The sequence below is a fragment of the Vulpes vulpes genome, chromosome 2 (assembly GCF_048418805.1).
Source record: "Vulpes vulpes isolate BD-2025 chromosome 2, VulVul3, whole genome shotgun sequence".
Lineage (NCBI taxonomy): Eukaryota > Metazoa > Chordata > Mammalia > Carnivora > Canidae > Vulpes > Vulpes vulpes.
In genome coordinates this window covers 10,203,216-10,225,121 of record NC_132781.1, presented here as the reverse complement: position 1 = coordinate 10,225,121, position 21,906 = coordinate 10,203,216, and the positions used below count along the sequence as shown (strand labels likewise).

General features: G+C 42.2%; 1 protein-coding gene and 1 long non-coding RNA gene across 7 annotated transcripts in view; one reads left to right on the top strand and one right to left on the bottom strand.

Moving 5' to 3' along the window:
- The window catches only part of LOC140597697 (uncharacterized), a 177,845-nt gene that overhangs the window by 120,169 nt on the left and 35,770 nt on the right, over nucleotides 1-21,906 (bottom strand). For both annotated transcript variants that reach the window (XR_011999548.1, XR_011999549.1), the window contains exon 2: nucleotides 19,477-19,683. This is a non-coding gene — a long non-coding RNA (uncharacterized lncRNA). The remainder of the gene's footprint in view (nucleotides 1-19,476; nucleotides 19,684-21,906) is intronic.
- Nucleotides 1-21,906, top strand: part of KCNJ16 (potassium inwardly rectifying channel subfamily J member 16) — a 57,155-nt gene that overhangs the window by 28,249 nt on the left and 7,000 nt on the right. Inside the window, exon 1 of one of the 5 annotated variants that reach the window (XM_025999658.2) lies at nucleotides 2,176-2,857. The exons of 2 other annotated variants lie outside the window; for them this stretch is intronic. The gene's annotated coding sequence lies outside the window, so the exon portion shown is untranslated. Of the gene's footprint in view, nucleotides 1-2,175; nucleotides 2,858-20,764; nucleotides 21,034-21,906 lie in introns of those variants that run through there. 2 more of the 5 variants (XM_025999657.2, XM_072746731.1) reach the window with 2 other exon arrangements.

Here is a 21,906-nt window from a genome sequence, read left to right as displayed (position 1 = left end):
AGGATATTTTGCATATTTAAAGTGACTCTGTTGAGGACATTTTATGCACCTCCTCAGTAGTACTATAAAAGCTTTATAAAAACTATATGCATTAAATCTATCATTATTAGCATATCAGTCTGTCAGATTCTGTAGACTCAATTTATATGTCTCATATTTTATTCTCTCTTCTCAGAAGTCTGAATGGTTTATAAAGGACACAGATTCGTAATTTAGTCTTAAAATAAGTGTGACTCTTACAGAAGATGGTTATAATAGCAGATTTCTTATTACTCATCTACTCATTCTTTTAAAGTTTTTATTTAAATTCCAGTTAGTTAACATATAATTAATATTAGCTTCAGGTGTACAATATAATGATTCGACACTGCATACAATACCCAGTGATCATCACAAGTGCCCTTTTTAATCCCCCTTACCTATTTCACCCATCCCCTCACCCACTTCCCCTCTGGTAACCCACAGTCTGTTCTCTATAGTTAAGAGGCTGTTTCTTGGCTTGCCTCTCTCTTTTCCCCCCCTCTTTGTTTATTTGTTTTGTTTCTTAAATTCCACATATGAGTGAAATCATGTGGTATTTCTCTTTCTGTGACTGACTTTTTCACTTAGCAATATACTCTCAAGCTCCACCCATATCATTGCAAATGGCAAGACTGCATTCTTTTTTATGGGTAATATTCCATAGTTGTGTGTGTGTACATACCATATCTTCTTAAAATAATGTTTTAATTTTTTTTTAAGAAAGAAGCATTAAGCCTTAACTATATACCAAGCATGTTCTAGGTGAACAAGTAGTTTAGGATAAAGCCATGATTAAGTTGTAGATCAATGTTAGGATTATTTTGATTAATGTTTACTGAAAAGTTATTAATGTGGGTTTTATATTTCCTATGGTTTATTTATATCATTTTACACCATTATAAAAACAGTTTTACTTAAGATGAAATTAAGCGAAGTATCTTACATAATGTAGGAGAAAAAAGAGGAAAAATATTGAAAGAAAACAGTTGATTATTCACTTTTCACCCAGTTAGTTGAAATTGGTGGCTAGTAATATATCCTGCAGAAAGCAGGTCCAGTTGTTGACCCAATAATAGTATTCCATTCTTTCCCTATGATTTTGAAAGGAAACCATGAGATCAAACAGAACACCTTCTTCAAGTTTCCCCAAAATACTATTTGCAATGGAAATGACACACAGGGCTAATTGTAGGACATTCACTTTATTAAAAAATCAAAAAGTTGGCAATATCTTATATGACAAATGAGAACATCTGCCATGTTAAAATCAAAGAAAGCAAAAACCCTCTCCCTGAAAAATAAATCCTTGCTGCTGCCTATATACCTCCCCATCCATGCCGCATTTTTTTCTACAACATTTGAGAGCAGAGCTCCCTACAGACAGTCTCCACTCCCTCCCACCCTGTTCCCACTTGCTTCTAGTCTCATCAAGCATCTGACTCCAGAACACCACTGAGGCATCTACCATCAGTCACCAGTGACATCACATTGCCACAACCAAGGGTCAACTCTTAGTTCTTACCCTGACCCACATTAATCTGTGACACAGATAACTCTTTTTTTCCTATCGCACTTGTTTCATTTCGTACCACATCTCGAGCTTTTCTTTCTACTTCAAACAGCTCACCTTCTAGATCCCTTTTGTAGGACCTCCCTCATCTTCCCAACCTCAGACAGTGTTGCCCCCAGAGCTTGAGCACTGGAATCCCATTCTTTTCTAACTATTCTTACCGCCTGTCTGGTCTCACTCACATTCGTGGCTTTAAATACTGCATATGTACTGATAACTTCTAATTCTGGACCTCTCCCTCAGTTCCAGAGTAATGTATCATCCACCTGACATTTTCATTTAGTTGTCAGAGAGGATATCCAGTCAGCATAAGAATACCTCAACTTCAAAATCCCTTCTCTCCCAGCTCCATCATCTCGTAAATGGCACCATTTACCATCTCGGTACATTCGCCAATTTCTTAAAAATGTCCACATTTTCATGACTAGTTCATTGCAAATTATAAGACTTCTCAATAGGTGAAAATGGGCAATAGGAAGAAACGTAATCCCCTCCTTTATCCTTGACCTCTAAGTCAAGCAAGCAAGTTTGCTTGCTTCCTCTAAGAAGCAAGCAAACAAGCCAGAAAACAAAACCGGTTTCTCAGAAAGAGATGTAAGCTTTGTCCTTGGAAGCATTACTGAGGTTGTTAGTGGTCATCTAGGGGCACACATTTCTTTGGAACCCGAATGAGATCATGTTGGGCAAGAAGCGGTTTGCCTTAGGTTTAGGATTACATTGGGCGTGTGTTTACACAGAAAAATCTTTACGGCAACAAGATAGCACCTACGAAGAACACACTTGGAAGAGGCTGTATGAGTCCTGGAGGTGTTGGTTAGAGAAAATCCAGCCTTCTGGGACAGTAAGAAGGTTAGGAGCAATCTGGGTCCATTCTATGATCTGGGAAGCCCCCAAAGGTCTGATCGAAAGACAAAGATGTAGATGGGCAGGGAGGAAGGCTAATTTCTTCTCGATGCTTGTTTTCTGTAAGCCACCATTGGCAAGACTGTCCACTACGTGTAGGCATGGGAACCAGTTAAAGAAAGTGTTGATTCACTAGAGTGAAGCTGAGAACTCACTGGCCTTTGTGTGTTGGTGAATGTGTCCGGAAAAGGCAAAGAAGAGCGAGATTCTCCTGTGGGGTTTCTCATCTCCATGGCGGTAGGTGCTGACAGCTCCAGAGAGAGCAGGAAGGAGCAGAGACAAACGAGCCTGAGATGTGCAGTCGCAGTGCTGCAAGGAGATGAAAAGGACTCAGGGTTTTGAACTTCATGATCTGTAACTAAGGTAAGACCATTTAGTGGGTTACAGAGTGATCCAAGCCTCAACTAATTGCTTGCCTGATCTCGAGCTCCTAGTTTGGGTGTATGCCTGCTAATTGGCACCTTCATGGAGCTTCCTTTGGCTGTTTATTGCTGTACCATCTATGGCTGGGAAGAGTCTCTCTTTCTCTCGTGTAATCTCCGGGGGGGGGGGGGGGGTTGGTTGGGTGAACCAAACAGATTAAGAACGTGAGTGCCATTCATAGATCAGTTAAGGGAAGTGACATTCAGAGAGAGAGAGCGAGAGATCAAAAGCATGACGACATAGCCAGAGGACCATTACTTATTGACCTGGGGACAATGTGGAAAAGGATGAGCCTTTAATCTCCCGTGGGAACAATCATTCGTCAAACCACCTCTTCTGTAGGTCGCTGCCACTCTTCCACTGTTCCCAAGCGCCAACAAGGTGGCACTGAGAATTTGAAACGGTGTGTGAGGACACGCTGTCTTTGATTCATCGTTCATTGCGTCCTTACACCTAAAAATATAGATGGAAACACAGGAAGGTCTCACTAGAAAAAAAGTTGCTGAAAGGCACCTCCGGTAAATAATAAGCTCCTCAAACAGTGAAGTCTGATGAGGTGTAAGAGCACTGGGCTTCCTAACTTTTAAAGGTTTGCTTCTACTCGTTGTTGTCTTTCGATTTGCAATCTGGACTGTTGCTAGGGAGTAAATAGCATCTGCTGCGTTCCACGCCTTCAGCTTCCCACTTCGCCAGTGGAAGGAGCGGAGGCAGAGCTAATGCAGCTCATCTACCTGGAAATTTCCAAGATCGCAGAGATGCATGGCCATGGCTTTAAACCTAAACATGTCTTACTGATGAAACTCCTTAAGCTTCTCTTCTTTCTTTCTTTCTTTCTTTCTTTCTTTCTTTCTTTCTTTCTTTCTTGATTTTATTTATCTATTCATGAGAGATGCAGAGAGAGAGGCAGAGACACAGGCAGAGGGAGAAGCAGGCCCCTTGCAGAGAACCTCATGTGCAACTCGATCCCAGGACCCTGGGATCACAACCTGAGCCAAAGGTAGGTGCTCAGCCACTGAGCCACCCAAGTGTCCCTTAAGCTTTTCTTTTGAAAGCCCCTTTCCCTGGCCCTTGGGTTATTTGGTATGAGCCTTGACATAATTCTGAGAAATTCAAAGCAGCTAGGGGCAATATCCGCAGGGGTTCTGAAAGCCCATAATCCTGCAGCTACAGCCCAAAGTGGCTGCTTATCAGAAGTGCGACCTTCCCAAGTTGCCTAGCTTCCCTCTGCCTCCTTTTCAGACGCCTTTAATAATGTCTGTCTCTTAGATATCACTGAATCTCGTTTGATAGGGCACCTGACACATAGTGAGAGACAATGGGTACCAGCTCCATGTTAGAGAGGAGGCAAACTGATGTAGACTTGATAGGGTAAGGTTAATAGCTAAGCTCAGGGAAATCTCTCAAATGGCTTAACTCCAAGGAACGTACCTCTGGTTCTCAGGCTGGAGAAAACACCTGCCAATTACCATTTTGTAATAAGGAAGGTAGGCGGCTACTGCTGCATTGTCCAAGGTAATTCTGACAATTTACACCAGCCTTCACCTGCTTCTGCCTTGGTTTTCTGACCCGTGGTGTTGAACTTGCAGCTTTCAGACATCCACACTCCTGCCCTGGGCCTCCCCTCTCTGATGGGCCCAGTCTCTGAAGGCCAGCGATGCTGGCGGGAGGCATGGGGGTGGGGGGGGCGGAGGGTAGAGGTCAGGGAAGATATCTTGGGCCAGCATGGCAGGTAAGGAAAGTCAACAAGAGAATGAAGGCCAGGGTTATTCTTTTGGGTATACCTAGTTTAATAAAGGCAAATTGGTCATTTCATATTTTAATCTCTTACAATCAAAACATCTGCCTCTCCCATGGTCATGGTGGCTGCTTCAAATCAGCCGAAGCAAAGTTCCTGGTTTGTCCAAGTGATAAGCTTTGCGTGAAAACTACTGACATTTATGGGACACCTACTCGTTCAATGCTATCTGATTTAACTCTCTTAATTACCCTTTTTAAAAGGGATGGGGATCAAAGAGGTAAAATAACTGCTCTGAACTTAGCTAGGTACACGGTAGAGATGAGATTCAAAGAGAAATCAGTCTGAATCCAAAAATCATATCTAAATGATTAAGGCAAAGACGCTATTTTATTTTCATGATATAAATAATGTATCTGGAATGATAGGTCATGATAAGAACCTGGAAAGGCCCTTCTGAGACCAGACCATCAAAACCTGCATTTGGGGACGCCTGGGTGGCTCAGTGATTGAGCGTCTGCTTTCAGCTCAGGGTGTGATCCCCGTCCTGGGATCGAGTCCCACGTCAGGCTCGCTGCATGGAGCCTGCTTCTCCCTCTGCCTGTGTCTCTCCCTCTCAATCTCCCTCTCTCTTTCTTTCTGTCTCTCATAAATAAATAAAATCTTAAAAAAAAAAAACAACAACAACAACAAAACACAACCGTGCATTTGGTTTACCTACAAGAGATGGTCTGCCCAGCCTCACCATGGGACTCAGGGCACCCTGCATCGCAAGAATGAACTGATTCAGAAGCATCTCCTGCCTTAAGAAACTTCCCTCTCAGTTCGTTTCCCCGAGTTAGGAGTCTTTATGTTCTGTCTCCCTTCCTGATATTTCCCAACATTTCTTTTCCCTTCCTTTATATTCCCTTTCACCCTCTCAATCATTATCTTGGGTTGTCGCTAATTTTTTTGCTGAGAAAAATCCACAATCCAGGCTGAGGTTTTTTTGTTTGTTGGTTTGTTTTTAGTTTAGGGTGTACAGAGAAATACAAAATGAAAATAAAGACAGATCAGCTAAAATTTAAAAAGTTAGTGCAATGAACAAGAAACATGGGTCAGTATGATCTTACCTATTGCCATAACGGTATGGCTTATAAGAATTTAAAAAAAAAATTGGAAGACTCAAGTGTTTTTTACTTTATTTTTTTATTTATTTGTGTGTGTGTGTGTTTTTTTTACTTTAATGAGAAAATGAGGTCTGACGCTTTATTTTTAATCCTTTTGGGCAGTCTCTCACCACTCTTCATCTCATACAATTGGAGTAGATGCCATTTACTAGTTAATGAATAAAACATAAAAATCCTTAAATCTGGGGCGCCTGAGGGGCTCAGTCAGTGAACCATCTGTCTTCAGCTCAGGTCATGATCTCAGGGTCCTGGGATCGAGCGCCACGTCGGGCTCTCTGCTCAGTGGGGAGCCTGCTTCTCTCTCTCCCTCGGTGCTCTCTCTCCCTCTCTCTCTCTCTCTCAAAATAAAAATAAAATCTTTTTTTTTTTTTAATTTATGATAGTCACAGAGAGAGAAAGAGAGAGGCAGAGACACAGGCAGAGGGAGAAGCAGGCTCCATGCACTGGGAGCCCGACGTGGGACTCAATCCCGAGACTCCAGGATCGCGCCCTAGGCCAAAGGCAGGCGCTAAACCACTGCGCTACCCAGGGATCCCCTAAAAATAAAATCTTAAAAAAAAAAAAAAAAAAGCTTAAATCTTTGTGAACAAAAGAGACCTTCAGAGTTATGTAGTTGAAACCTCCTAACAAATTCAGGGAATGTCTATATATTCTTCAAGCTGATCATCCAAATTTTGAGTAGAGACTCTGAATCTTCACTCAATTGTTAGAGATACTAACAATAAAAATAGTCTTCTGGGTGTAGATATTAATTCGGCTTCCGTGTACATTCCACACCTAGACCCCACCCTCCGTGGCATCACACACAGCAAACACTTTTCTCTCCAGATGGATAGAGATGTCCCATCCTGGCATTCAAGCCTATGAACTACTTGGAGCGGAGTCAAGTAATGATCTCGGCCCAAGTAGTTGACAGTACACGGGGTATAGTTGGTGCTTGTCCAACACGCTGGTTTTGAACACATACGCATATATTTTCCTTCGTGTTTTCTTCTTCTTTACTTCTTCCTATGCTCCACTTCTCTACCATGGTAGCCAGTTTGCTTAAAGAGCAAGATACCCAGAGTGGAACATTACGCTTCAGATATGAATTGTCTCCAACTGAACAAACGTCTATGACTTTCACTAGAAATTCTGTGTGGATGAAAAATGATTTTTGTTGAATCTTTGCCTTGGTTTTCTGGGAAAGATATGGTTTTAGGCTCATTCAAGCTTTCCTACTGCTCATCTCTGCTGGCCTTAATCATTTGCCTAAATTTCCCTGCTGTGAATTACTCAGATTCCTAGAGCTAATGGTGCTGACGCTACATGCGGGCCCCTCTGTTCCCGGTTTGGAGGTGGATCAATCCATAGAGCACCTAAGTGGTTCTAAAACATACCTATGGGACTTAGCCAGTGCCTCTTGCAGTTAGCTCTGCTCTGAACCCATGCCCAGTTGTAATTTCCTCTTTTCCCCACTGAGATCAGGTGCAGAGACCTGCTTTCATCCTGATTCTAACAGCTCCTCTTCTCATTAAGGTTTAAAACTTGAGTTGTGGAATGGGATGGATCTCCTGTAGTCTTCCCACCCCCACCCCCCTCTCAAGTATTTACTCTCTGTGTGACCTGGATAGATCTACCAGACTAGTTCGGCTTTAATTCTGCACCTTTAGGGGATGATGCTGATAACTGTCAGAATTTGGAGGAAAATTAAACAGATACATGGACATATAGTGCCTGGCACTTAAGACGTGTTTCTTTCTAAGCTGAGGATTATATCCAAACCGTATCCTTTCTCAGTCTGGAGCCCAGATCCTAAAGCCCACTCAGCTCCATGCCTAGAGCCCTCACTTGGGCTATACCTCTTCAATGTGGAATGCTTGCCTGCCTGGGTCTCTTTGCTGCTTGTTCTCACCTCTCTTCAATTCCCCACTTCTGTGTTTTCTCTTCCTTATTGTCCCTTGGCCTCTCACTGGGTGGCTGTTAAGCTGATTAACTGTAGTTCTTTTCTCTCTTTACTGTCCTCCAGCAGCTCGGCTGAAGTTATGTGCTTCTGCAAGTGCGTAGCTGGGCCTGCCTCCAAGCACAGCCAATGCCGCATTCCAGTGGCAATCCTAAACCTTAGCTTTGACGTTAAGAGTCTGGCCATTGTATTACATATCTCCACGTCTATCTGATTTGATAGTTAGAAAGGCACGGCTGTCTTCTCCCTAAGTGTTCACAGCCACTTGGGGTATCCCTTTCAGCCTCCCGGGCCCACATACTGAGAGCAAGAAGTTATGACCACTGCACCTTACCACCAGCTGCTTGGTCAGTCTTGGCTAACACTCTCAAGACTGGAAGACTCAGGGGCACCTGGGTGGCTCAGTGGTTGAGCATCTGCCTTTGGCTCAGGTTGTGATTCCGGGGTCCTGGGATCGAGTCCCGCAAAGGGCTCCCTGCAGGGAGCCTGCTTCTCCCTCTGCGTGTGTCTCTGCCTCTTTCTCTCTGTCTCTCATGAATGAGTAAATAAAATCTTAAAACAAACAAACAAAAAAAAAACCACTGGAAGACTCAGAGCATGCTGTCATTCACCTATAATGTTAAAGGATACCTCTCCATGGTGGAAGGTACTACTTCTACCTACAAACTCTGGACCGTAATGGGCAATCTATTCTTTCCCCTTGTGGAGTTTCTTTTGCCATGAAGATGGAAATGTGTTTGTTCCCATCCCAACCTTAAATGGTTTTGCATTCTTATATGAGGTGGTCAGTCAGGTGTGGTCAAAACAAAAGCAGACAGCATCGAGGCTCAGGAAAACACGGTTTATTATCTTCATGGGCCCTCAAAACAAGAGGGACAGGACCCAGCACAGGAGCACAAGGGGAAGACACCAGGGTGGTCGGAAGGCAGAGGACAGCAGTGAGGGGAGGGACTAGAAAGCCATGACCTTTCTAGGGATTTATGTGGAAGACTCAAGGCAGGGCAGGACCCATTGCTTAGGATTGGTTAGTTTAAATAATTTTGATGGGCCTTGGGCCTTGGGAGTGTCCTTAGCTGCTTGATACCTGGCCCTAGGATGACTAAGGCAGAAGAATATTGCCTCCTTGAGTGTACGGGCCAGATGGAGGAGATACGGCTCTGCACCAGATAGCTTTTATATCAGAAGCATGTTCTAGGCTGAGTCCTTTGTTATCTCCAAGAATTCCCTAGCCCTAGGAGGGGCAGTGTCTCCCCAGTCAGAATGTTGTGCTGTGTTGTTTTGTTCTTTTTGTTCTTAGGATGTCAAAATATCAAAATACGCAGACAATTTAAAAATATTTACAATGCATAGATAGATATTCTTTCATCTCTGATTTGATCTGATGAATAGACCCTCCTCAGCCATTGGTTATGGCACGAGTTTCTCTTCATTATATTGTTATTAGGCTGCCACTGACAGAAAGCCCTCCCTGTTGTGGGTTCCTCTTCCCTACACCCACCTGCCCATATCTAATAATCACCATTATTATATGAGAAGGAAGATTATTCAATCACAGTTTGAGAGTGTCCTGAAGAGAGCAAACCCATGTCTGTCTTCCCCAGTGGAAATGGCCTTTGCCTACTTAGAGGGATTCATAAACAATCTAGAGCATGTGGGGAGAGGAGGTAGGGGTGTTGATTTTCTAACTCACAGATCGGGAACCAGACTGACACACACACCCCCTCTCCTCTCCAGCTCTGAGTCTTTATGATTAGGATTGATTCCCTTATGAGAGTCAAGCTACCGGCTGCACAAGGAATTCATACCAAAATAAGTCTGTGTTCTTTGGATCCAAGCAGTAGGAAGCGTTATCCTTGCTGCTTTCCTCAGGATGCTCTGTGACATCATCCACACTGGATTGTTTTTCCCTTTGTGTTCAAACACTGGCTTCATTCCAAAGGGTGTCCAAAGCCAACAAGTGTTCCCTCAAGCCCACCCACTGGTGGTATAATCTACAATTGGAAACATTCCTCTCTATGAAAAGGCAGTGCCCAATAGGCTCTCATTGACAGCATTCCCCAGCCCTCCCCTCGCCACCCTGGATCTGAATTTCCTTTGGCTTCTTTCCTTGCTGACACTTCTTAATGGTTTGATTAAGTGGGATTGCCCTGGTTGATAATCATTTATGCTTGTGTATACTGGCGGTCACATCAGGGCTGATCTTATCTGTAGGGTGGGTAGATATATCTCAGGAAAGCTTGAAAACAACCACAGATGCTGAAATACTTCCCTGCAACTCTGGTGTTTGGACTCATAGAGATAGTACACATTCTCCCTAATTCTAGAAGATCTGGTTCGAGTCTTATATACAAAAAACATGCACAACCAAGAGCATGGCACTAACCTTTATGTACCACTTTTAATCTAGTTATGAGATGTGGGCTGAAACCTACTTCTTTAATGGAAGACTTCATTTCTCTAAGCCTTAACTTGTTAATTTGCAAAACATAAAGATGTAATAGCACTTGCTTTTCAGAACTGCTGTTAGGATCAAGGGAGTGTGACACAGCGTTGAGACTCTGAAAGAAAAGATCCAGCTGGACTGAGGGAAAGATGTCATTAAAGGTAGAAGTGAAGAGCACATAGAGAAACCTTGATTAGCATTGCAAATTGCCTATTGGCTGGAACTTCAAGGTTGTACCACACTGAGCTCCTTGGTGGTACCTTTTGACTTCCTGGCCATTACTGTTTAGAGAGCTGAGATTTTTATTAGTGCTGTTCTCTTGAACTCCCCAAGGAGTAAAATTTCCTTGGGGAAAGAGACTAGGGAAATATGCCTACAGATGGGCAAGGTCACAAATCCCAGTGTCTTGTTTCCATACAAAGAATGTTCTTTGAGTCAAATGACCAGGATAGAGGACATGAATGGCACTACTGGGAGAGGAAGTAGAGATCAGTTTTGCTTGATATTGTGTTACCAAGACAAGCCTGGTACCAAGAACCAAGTGGAAGTTCTGCGCTGGTGGTGCTGGGGAGGAAGGGGTGAGGTCTTTGGTTTTCACGAGATTTTAGTGCCATTTAGACAAATGTGAATGACTAACAGGACAAATATTCCCTCAGCCTATTATGTTTCCTTTCTTAAATGTTTGTGGATATGGAAGTTGGCATGGGCATGTTCAAAAGTTGTTGAAAAATCTGTCTTTGAGGACTTGTTTGTAATTTTTTTTTTTTTTCAACAAGGGCATCCAATCTCTCTCTCTCTACTGGAAAGTTACATGAAATTTGGAAGTTCAAATGCCAATGATGTTTACATTTCTCGGTTAAAAAGCCAATATTTCTTCCTCTGCTCCTAAACTCTATGAATGGAAAAAGCTATTTTAGTTCATAGCATATTCTTTCCATTAAGATTTTAAACTTCTGCAGTACTGCCAAAGCTCATCTGTTGAATGAGTTTTTCATAAATGTTATCTACCAGACATGGGTGCAAAGTGGCATTTTTATGAAGTTGAAGCAAAAGATAATTATATTACCAGAGAAAGCATTCGTTTCCATCCCCTCCTCCAATCAGTCTCAAATAAAGGGAGGCCATGTTGGCTACAGTTACAATTGTATGAATAATTTTTAATAAAATCAGTAGCTAAAAATTGTTGAATTTTCAAAATACATTCAAATCCTTCTTACATATAGCTATGCTGTGTACATTCTTGGCTCAGAATGAAGTTTGATTTGAATGTGGGAAATCTATTTGTTCAAGCCAAGCACCACTTAAATTTCCATAGGCAGATTATCTGCTGGATGAATTAGCCCAAGAAATTAAAAATAAAAATTCCTAAACTGCCTTTTGCTCAACTGCCCAGAATGTTCCCCTTGATTACATCCTGCCTGTCTGATAGCTTGAATTCAGGGAACAGAAAAAAATCATTTTAATAGCCTGCAAAGTACAGAAATGGGGCATTCTTTCCAAAGCATATGATTTATTCCAAGCCAAATGCAAATCTATTTCTCATTGCTTTTCTCTTGTGACTTATCTTTAGCAACATCTTCCTTCATTAGCCTAGAAAATCAAGAATTAACTGCAAAAGTGTAATGCTGGGGAAACACCTTCGCACCTTAGATGCTGGAAGGGTCTCAAACCCAACCATCTTTCTTTTAGATCTCCAGCATCATGCCACCTTGTTATTATTTTACCATAAATGTCTCTATTTTCAGCAGATTGACAGGATGTCTGTGGTACACTTGGCAAGATGGAGGCTCCTCCAGGGCAGTAACAGTCCTCATAATCCTCAGTAATAGTCTTCACAATATCTCAGATATAGTTGAATGTTAATCGAATTGAAGAATACCCAAAGGTTATTTCCACAATTTTTTCTAGCTCATTACAGGCATTGGTATAGTTTAGCTAAATGATTCAGTCTCTTAAAATGAAGGTTTAAATATCTTACCATGAGGTTTAAGGAAAAAGTGTCTCCATGTGCCCCCCGCCCCCCAAACTCCCTAGTGTCCATCGTGCTAAAGATACTGGGAAGAGTATCACTTTTCCTTCTAAGAGAAGGATTACTAATTTGCGTCACCTCTGTTTGTATAGGCATTCACAGATAATAGAATCAAACCTTTCAACTCAGGGTAGGATGATTCATCCTGCTTTTATAACACTGTAGTAGAGACAGAACTATAACTGGTGAGAAAGTATAAAAATGAAATGCATGGAAATTCGAGAGTCTATCAAATGCTCTAACTTCCATCAGCTACTTAAATCTTCTATTATCTGTAATAAGTGGCAATGCTTTTTTTGTCAAGTGCCCTTGAAAAGGCACAGGCTAATAGAAAGCTAATCTTGTATGATAGGCAACACGCAGCTTAAGGTACCGCCTCCATAGGCTACCTATCTAGATCTTCCCAGAGAGATCTTTTGTCTTGCATTTTAGAGGCCTTTTCTCAGTTTATCTGTATCCACAAGGGACAATGGAAATTGAGATAACGGACAATAACAGTTGCTTTATCCCCCCCCCCCCCCCCCCAATGAAGATGTCCTGAGTTTTCCTTCTGACAGTTTAAGGTAGAAATGCGATCATTTAAAGGTTAAAGAAGTTGTAGACACTATTCAGGGAGTTCCTGGTCTCCTAGCAAATCACATGTGTGACTTCAGTGATTCCCAGAAGATCGAATAGGCTAATCAATAGATTCTCTGTCAATTGCCAAAGAGGACAATGTGCAGGCAGTTTGCACAAAATGGGAAAATGCCAACAGAGAGATGGGACTGGGTTTTCTGTTGGGAGACCATGAATACCCAACTTGAAGGAGGTCAGAAGCCACGGCACGTATGTTTTCCATAGATGATATTTGTTTTGGAATGAACAGCCAGGTTCAGCCAAAGCAACTGCCAAGCCAAACTATATGGGAGCTATTAACAGTCATAGGTAAATCTGGCATTTAGATAGCAAGGTGGGTGACTAGTACATAATGACTCCTATTCTTAATGATTCATGTGGCTTTTCTGTGCAACTGTCATATCTCCCTGAAGACAATTAGATGCTTAGAAGGGAACTTTCAAATAAGTCTGGGAAATTGCCAATCTAATAATTTCTGGTTAAAAAAAAAAATGGCAGCCTCTGTCTCCTCATTCAGATAGTTACGGCTATAAGCATTGCGATTAAATACGTATCAAGTACCAGCCCCGTGAAAGATTTGGGAACATGGCTTCATTGAATTGTCATGGCAATTGTGTGATTTGCATTTTTCAGATGGGCAAACCATGCCTCAAAGAGCTTGTGTAACTTATGCACAAGTGTGCAGTCTCACCAACAAGGAAGCAGACATCTGAACTCAATCTCATGTCTGTCAAAACTGTCTCAATTCTTGAAACTCTAAGATAGTAGATCTCTATCTCAAGGACACAGAAGAATCAACTAGGGTTGGGGCAGGGAGAAGGAGGTCAGAATGATTGAGGTGAAGCCCAAGGATCTGCAGGTGTAACGTGCTCCCTTAGGATTTCGCAAGCAGGTTGGTGGTAGACTAAACGTTAAGAAACGCTGCTATGCTGTGCTGCTTGATCTTAATAAGCTTCTGGAGTTCATGAAAATGAATCATTAAGAACTGGCTATGGCCATCTATTTAGGCAAATCTACATCATAAACATCTGACTGCCCTTCTCAAATTCACCCATTTCAAAGGACCATTTCCTTGGGTCTTAAAAATCTAACAATATAGGCCTCAAAGTAGTAAAGTTGCAAAATAGCACAACTTTTAACATTTTCTTTCCAAAGTTATTGAAAATATTAAGATAAAAGAAAGATGCCTAAAACAGACTTTGGTATACCCAGCCAAGAAATGAAGGTATTAACAGTTTAATATGTTTTGGAATGGGGAAGGGAGAAAAGGGGGCACTGAAAGGGAGGATTGCATTTGATGCCTGTTTAATTTTAACTCTGCTTTATGTATCCCTGATTTGTTACCAACTGCTTTCATGATTTCTGCAATTGGTCTCCAGTGGCCAAATCTGACCCTACTCCTTCTCCACCCCCCGCCCCCCCGCCCCTCTTGTTTCAAATGAGATCTGGTTTTACTTAGATGAATTAAATGTCACTATATTTGTTTCTGTGAATTGTTCCAGCAAAAATTACAGCATCAATGTCTGACTTTAAACGTCTGTAGGACTGTCTGCCTCTCTGGGCTATTTATAGTTGCCTTTTAAAGGCCCTAATAAATGCTTTTAGATTGCTATTGGTTTGTTTCCCTTTGTGGAGCCTCAGAATTGGTACACTTCAAAGTACCAACTGAAAATACCTGTTTTTCTTTCTTTGCTAAAGTCATGCATGTTCACTGTAAAACATAAATAAGCAGCTAAAAGAAAAAGAAAGAGAAAAAAATCATACCAAACCGAGAGGGTTACAATTAACATTTTGTTGTATTATTCTGTTATTCTGTTGTATCCTTCTGTCTGTTATAAAAAAAAATTATATTGTACAAGCTTTTTTTTTTATAGGCCTTTTTTTCAAGCCCTGTTTTATTTTTTTTTCTACCAGATGATACGTTTTGTATTGTTTCTCATTCTACTCCATCACTTTTAATGGCTACATTAAAAATAACGAGTAATGTTATGATTGTACCATTACCTATGAAACAATCCCACATTTATGAGATGGCTAGGCCTTGGCCAAAATCTGCTACTACAAATAGTTGTACAAATTAGCCATGTTGCTCTACTCATCCATGATCATTTCTTTAGGATAACTTGCCATCAATGGAGTTGCTGGCTCAGCGGCTGTTATCAAACTCGAAGACTGTTGTCACATCATGCCAACTTAACTCCAGAAACAGGCCAAATTAAGTAGTATGATATGTATTATATTTGAACATATCTTTAAAATGATGATATAATAACATGCATCAGTGTTGGGAGAACACATTCTAATCATTCAAACTTTGCTTTTTAATAAACTTTACTAAATACTTCCTTAGCGCCAAGCTCTTTTTCTTTTTCCCCAACTGCAAATTTCCAGAGTTTTGCAACATAGGTGTGGGCATTATCATACTGTGATCTGCAGTTCTAGGGAAGCTGTTAACCTGAAGTACAGTATGATTTTTTTTTTTTTTAAACTATGTTGAACTGACAGCCAGGACACAGGAGAGGCAAGATAAATGGAAGGAATTGAGAGCTGATGTTTGCAGAACTGTCAGCATTGATGTTTTAATACTTCTAGGAATGCCAATTCTTTTACTAGGACTAAAGTCTCCTGAAGGATTTATTAGTTCATTCCTCCATTGTATACTGAGTGAATACCTGCATGCCACATGTTACTCTAGCTGCTGGGGATACAGTGGCCAAAAAGGCAAGGGGATCTTTTGTCATGAGGCTTCCAGTCTATTCCATAGGGCAACCCAGCCAACACACAGCTAATCAATCAGTCCGTGGAAAGCGTTTTGAAATGAAAATCATGTTTATGATACAGAAAATAATAATGTGGGGGAAGATTTTAGTTTACATCCTCATCAGAGAGCGGTCTCTCTGAGAAGGTGACATCGGAGATGATAAGAAGTCACACAGGCAGAAAAGGAAGTACAAAGGTCCTGAGGCAGGACTATCCCCTGTGTTCGAGTGGAATTTAGCAGACGTTTTCTGAGTTAGGTAATAAATAGTCTGGCTTTGTTGAGTCAAGTTGTTTCTGTTGCAACTACTCAAGTCTGCAGTGGTGGCGTGACAGTAAGTTTGCTGGAGGCAATGTTTTACAAGTAATAGTCTGAATGTTATGTTCCAACAAAACTTTACAAAAGTGACCAGTGAGCCAGATCTGGCCCTTAGACTATAATTTTTGGACCTGTATGTTAGTGCAAGAGGGAGATCCAGTGATGCTAGAGAGTGAACAGTGGGAAGGAGAATGATAGGAGGTAATTTCTAGAGGTAGACAGAGGTCAGAGGTATCTGCTCTGTACACAATGCAGATGATGCAAATTCTTCTAATTGCAATGGGAAGATGCTGGAGGGTTTTATGCAGAGGAGTGACACATTTTGATTTTATTTTTAAAAGAGTAGGTTGAAGTTACAACAAGGGCAGAAAGAGGGATACCTGGGTGGCTTAGTGTTTGAGTGTCTGCCTTTGGCTCAGGTCATGATCCCAGGGTCCTTGGATCGAGTCCTACATGGGGCTCCCCATAGGGAGCCTGCTTCTCCCTCTGTCTATGTCTCTGTTTCTTTCTTTCTCTCTGTCTCTCATGAATAAATAAATATAATCTTAAAAAAGAAAAAGAAAAAAAAGAAAAAGAAAAAAACAAGAGCAGAAAAAGAAGCTCTCTTACTGGTCCATTGAAGACATGGTGGCTTTGACTATCAGGAGACATGATTAGCTTTAAGATCTACTTTGAAGGTGAGCCCACAGAACTTGCTGCTGGTTTATGTGATGGGAGTAAGGGAGAGTGATTAGTCCGTAGTCTTGCGTCTGGGAGATAGTTTAAAAATGTTAATGAAACTGAATTTTAACTGATTTTTCTCTGTTTCAAGCAATCAAAACTATCCCTGGGTAACATAAGCAGAAGAAAATATTATTGGAAAGATAACAGGTAGCTTATAACATCGAAGGAAGCTTGACAAGAGAAAACCTGATATGAGTAGAAGCAAGAGGCAGGATAAAATGAAAATCTTATCTCGAGGACCGTCACCCTAGGAGCTGTGACTCGTTCCCTTCCCTGGAGACACTTAGATGCACCGCCACACCAGTGGCCTCTTGACGCTGTGTAGTTGCCTGGAATAATAGGCTTCAGCATCCTTGCATCACTGGCTCAAGAGTCCAAGTCTTGTTTGTGAAGTTCTGATTGGTCACCCCAAGGCCATGTGACTCTTTCAGGTGCAGGTGAAGAAGGGGCAGGAACCACTTCCACAGGCGCCATCCTAATCCTAGCCACCATCCTCTCTTACCTGATCATCGAAATGACTTCTTGGTTTACTCCCCACGTCGGCTTTTTAATTTCTCCAACCAGTTTTCCACTGGAGGGCCAGAGAAGTCTTTTTAAAAATGGAAACTTCATTATGCTGTGATCTTAGTTAAGGTACTTCAATTGCTTTTATTGCTCTTAGGAAAAAGACCCAAATCTTAAATTCTATCTACTAGGTCACTTATGCTCTGTCTCTCTCTCTCTATCTCTTTCCAGCCTCAACTACCACACCCCTGCCTTCAGTTCTTTGGAACGCATGCCCTAGGCATCCTTGAGTCATGGAGCTTTTGCAAATGCTGTTCCTCTGCCCGGGAAACACTTCTTCTCTTTCTTCTTGTTTGATTAACCTGTATTCATTTTTCAGACTGTAGCTCAGACACCCGTCTCTCCCAGGATAGATAAAGACCCAGGACGAATAAGCTATTACAAAAGGAGTGGAGACATAGGTATTCAAGTTAAGGGTTAAACAGAGACTGTAAATACAGACAGCTTCCAAGATGCTAGCCATCGTGCTCTTTTATATTATGCCATTAGTTCCTTCGAAAATGTTTTGAGACAGTCAGCCATTGTCCCTGTGTTTTAAATAAATGAAAAGAAGCTGAAAGATATTTATTTGTAAGATGCAGCAGATCCATGCGTAGAATCCAAGTCTTTGATCCCCATACTTTTGTCCTTTAACAACGCTAATGTAGGACCATAATATGGAGCTTGGATGGGACCCATGGTCGCAGGAGAAGGGTTATTTACATTCCAGTCAGAGCTATCGCTCTAGATGAGTGACAAGAAATGAGAAGGCTGTTATGTAGACCAGGTAAAACCGGGTTTTTACCTGATCAGAAAAGCCTGATTTCAGTGATTAAATGCAGATGAGTTCCCGTAATGAGAGGCTTTGGTGAGAACTGGGCCCTTAACATTAGCTTAGAACAAAAGGTGCAGCAGCCAGACTACACCTGTACATAGCAAGAGCCTTAACAACGAGATAGAGACTGGGTCTCAAACAAACAAAATAGGGCAGAGAACAAGGCCTGAGCTGAGAACATTTTTACCAAAGGCCACAGGCAGGAGCAGTGAAGAGCATGCTCTCACTTGGATGTCAAGTCCTTCACCAAACGCTCTCCAATCACCCTGGTCAAAATGCGCCCTCCCTCCTTGCTCTCCTTGCTCTGGCCATTCTCCAACTTACTGCTTCTTGTTGCCAGCCCTCAAATGCACATTCCACGGAGGTGGGACTCTTACTCTTTCCTAAAAGTGGGTGAGTCTGGCAGAGAAGAGGAGCTCAATTTTTCGAAAAATGAAAAAAGACAAAACAAGAATGAAAAGAGTCAGCAACAAATTCTCATTGGAGAGGTTTCGAGATCACTGGGGAACCTTCCACATCAAAAGGAAATTGAACTGTCATCTTTTTTTTTTTTTTTTTAAGATTTTATTTATGTATTCACAAGAGACCCAGAGAGAGAGGCAGAGACATAGGCAGAGGGAGAAGCAGGGTCCCTGCAGGGAAGCCCAATGGAGGACTTGATCCTAGGACCCCGGGATCACAACCTGAGCCAAAGGCAGATGCTCAACCACTGAGCCACCCAGGCGTCCCTGAACTGTAGTCTTTAAAAGGATCTTTATAAGATCTCATGATAGCCAGCTTCTGCGACCAACCCAGATAGAGTGCAAAGTAAATTCTGAACAACTCAGGCTGGCGTCCAACCAAGACAGGGATGGGCTGATTATCACGATAAGAACAAGAGAAGCCTTCAGAACCCTCTTTGTAAAACGTGCCCACACCACTTAAGACAAAGAATAAGTATGATAACCACCCTGTGAATTTCTTTAACCCATTAACTTTGCCAAACTTGTCGGGCTTGTTTCCTTTAGCTTGGATGCTCAGAAGAAATAGCAATACAATTTTTTTTTAAGAAATACATTTTTAAAAATGAGTTGAAAGCATGTATGTGCATATATATGGGAGTGGGAGTATGTGTGTGTGTTGGGGGAGTAGGGGTGTGCAAGTGTGTGTGTCAAGGAGAAGGAATAGGGTATTTCCCATTTGGTGACACTTGTGAAAATGAACCCAAAATGGTCTGGTCCCTGGAGCTTTGGGAAGCTAGTGGAAAGACAGGATTGGCCCAGGTGGCTTAGTGGTAAGAATCAGTGGTGCCATCCCCGAACTTGAATAGAAATATCTATTGGGAGCCACATTGTTGACACTTCTGGCATGCAAGTGGAAAGCTCTTTGGCAGGGTTCAAGCAGGTGCTCTGATATTTTACAGAGGGGGAAACTGAGCCCTCATAGGATTCAGATTCATGCAACAATTACCGAATAATTATGACGAGCTTGGCACAGTGAAAGACGCTTCCCATTCCTTATCTCACTCAGACGCACAGTTACCCAGTAGCATAGGTGTTCTTATCCCTGTATCATGCATGAGGACGCTGAGGTTCAGAGAAAAGTCGTGTTCCTAAGCCACTCAGGACGTTGGAGACAGACCTGGAACTGGAGTCGGCCTCCCAATTCATGATTTCTCTGCAACACCAAAACAAAAAAGCAAAACAAAACAAAACAAAACAAAACAAAACAAAACACCATTTTATTTCAGACTACTGTTTATTAAGGCAATTTGTTTTTAAGGCAGGCTAATTTGGAATTATTCTGGTATGATCTTGATATCCAGAAAGTGGGGAAACATAATCCCAGACTCTGAATTTTTCCTACTTCTTTATAAAACACAGCATCATTTGGGATGCTGCAGGATTTATGATTAGGATATAGATATTACTTAAGAAAAAAATGGGCTAGAAAGAGGCTCTCCAGATAAAGTTACTAGCAATGTTGTAATGCCAGATCTCTGCTTCTCCCTCCCAGCTCTGGATTCCATTCAGTTGTTTGCACATAGCCTAGTAGAGAGCCTTTTTTCCTACCACAAACTGGCACAAAACTATTTTTTTTAATTAGGGAGAGAGAAAGAGGAGGGGCAGGGGGGAGAAAGAGAGAGAGAAAAAAAATCTTAAGCAGGGTCCACACCCACCTTGGAGCCCAAAGTGGGGCTCAATCTCACAACCCTGAGGTCATGACCTGAGCCGAAATCAAGAGTCAGACACTTAACCCACTAAGCCACCCAGGCGCCCAGCACAAAACGTTTCTTAAATTGATCCAGGAGAAATTGTAGAGTTCTATCAGAAAAGAGGTAAAGTCCTTTGTCACCAAGAAGTTGGACCAGGGTTGGAGGCTAGGGTCGGGCAGGAGAATGGAGAAGTCAAGGGCTGCAACTCCACTGGAGACCTGCTCTGGGGATGATAGCAGCTGAGAAGAAACACGAGAACGCCATAGAATGTCGACAAAGGAGAAACTGTTTGCAATTCGAGAGACAGGGACTCTTTGGGGAAGTCTGGGCAGTATCTAGTGGTTTCTGAGTGAAGCAGGTGTTCAGTGGTTGAATGAAGGGCTCCACCTAACTGTGCCTGAATGTCTTATGAGGATTCCAGACAAGACACAGCTCAGCCATAATTCCAAGGCAACAAGTTGTGGGACAGAGTTCAAGCAAAGTAACCTAACTTGTTTGGGTTCTGTCCTGTCCCATTGACACCCCTCTTTCTTTCGTCCGTAGCAACCAGGGCCCACCCACGAGTGCCTTCTGACTGCACCTTCCCTCACAGCCTGCCTGCCCCCCGCTGCTCTGGCCCCTCCACACACCATTGAGCTGCAGCCAAGCCAGTGCTCAAAGACAATGACCTGCACACAGAATCTAGGCCATCCTTTCTACTCTCTGCCTCGTCAGCTCTCATGTGTCCACTAAAATTTATATCATCTAACAGCCACCAGGAAAGTAACTTGATTTCCAGTGACTTCCTGTAAATCATGTACATGCTAAAGCAGGTACTTGTTAATATCACAGGCCACAGGCATTAATCCTTGAATTGCGCCAAAGATATTCAGAGCGTTATTTGTGGTGTGTCCCAAATTATACAAAGACAATTTGTATTACTCTTAATGGATTTATATTAAGCAGATGCAGGAGACAGGATCGAATTTTACCTTTAAAGTGACATGGGATTATGAAGTTGTAACCATTCTGTTGTCCCTTCAACACACTAATGAAATGTTTAAGTTTGAAGAACTGTCTTTTTTTTTTTTTTTTAAGAACTAACTGTCTACAAGAGTAAATAGCCGAGTTTGAGAGGATAAAGCAAAATGACAGAGGGATCGCTTCAGGATGGGAGAGTCTGGGAAGCCCGGGTGGCTCAGCAGTTTAGCGCCTGCCTTGGGCCCAGGGCATGATCCTGGAGGCCCGGGATCGAGTCCCACATCGGGCTCCCTACGTGGAGCCTGCTTCTCCCTCTGCCTGTGTCTCTGCCTCTCTCTCTCTGTCTCTCATGAATAAATAAAGTCTTTAAAAAAAAAAAAAAAGGATGGGGGAGTCTGACTGAGGCACTTCTGTGTACTGAGAAATGGGGACAGATATGCGGGATGCTCACTGGTTTTGCTGAGCTTATTCCGCGTCCCATGTGCAGCCCATGTGCATAGCCCATTCGAAATACTCTAAATCAGTAAAGTTTTCTCCTTGAATTCATGCAACGATCTACAACCCTGAGTACTAAAAGCAGGAAAGCAGGTCTCACTAGTGAGAGTGGATTAGACAGCTTTTTTTTTTTTCTTAAATGTCTAAACTTAATACAACGAGTAAGGTCTGAGAACAGTCACTGTCAGGGTCCAGTTTGCTGATCCCTCTAACTTGCTCTCTTAGGGCCG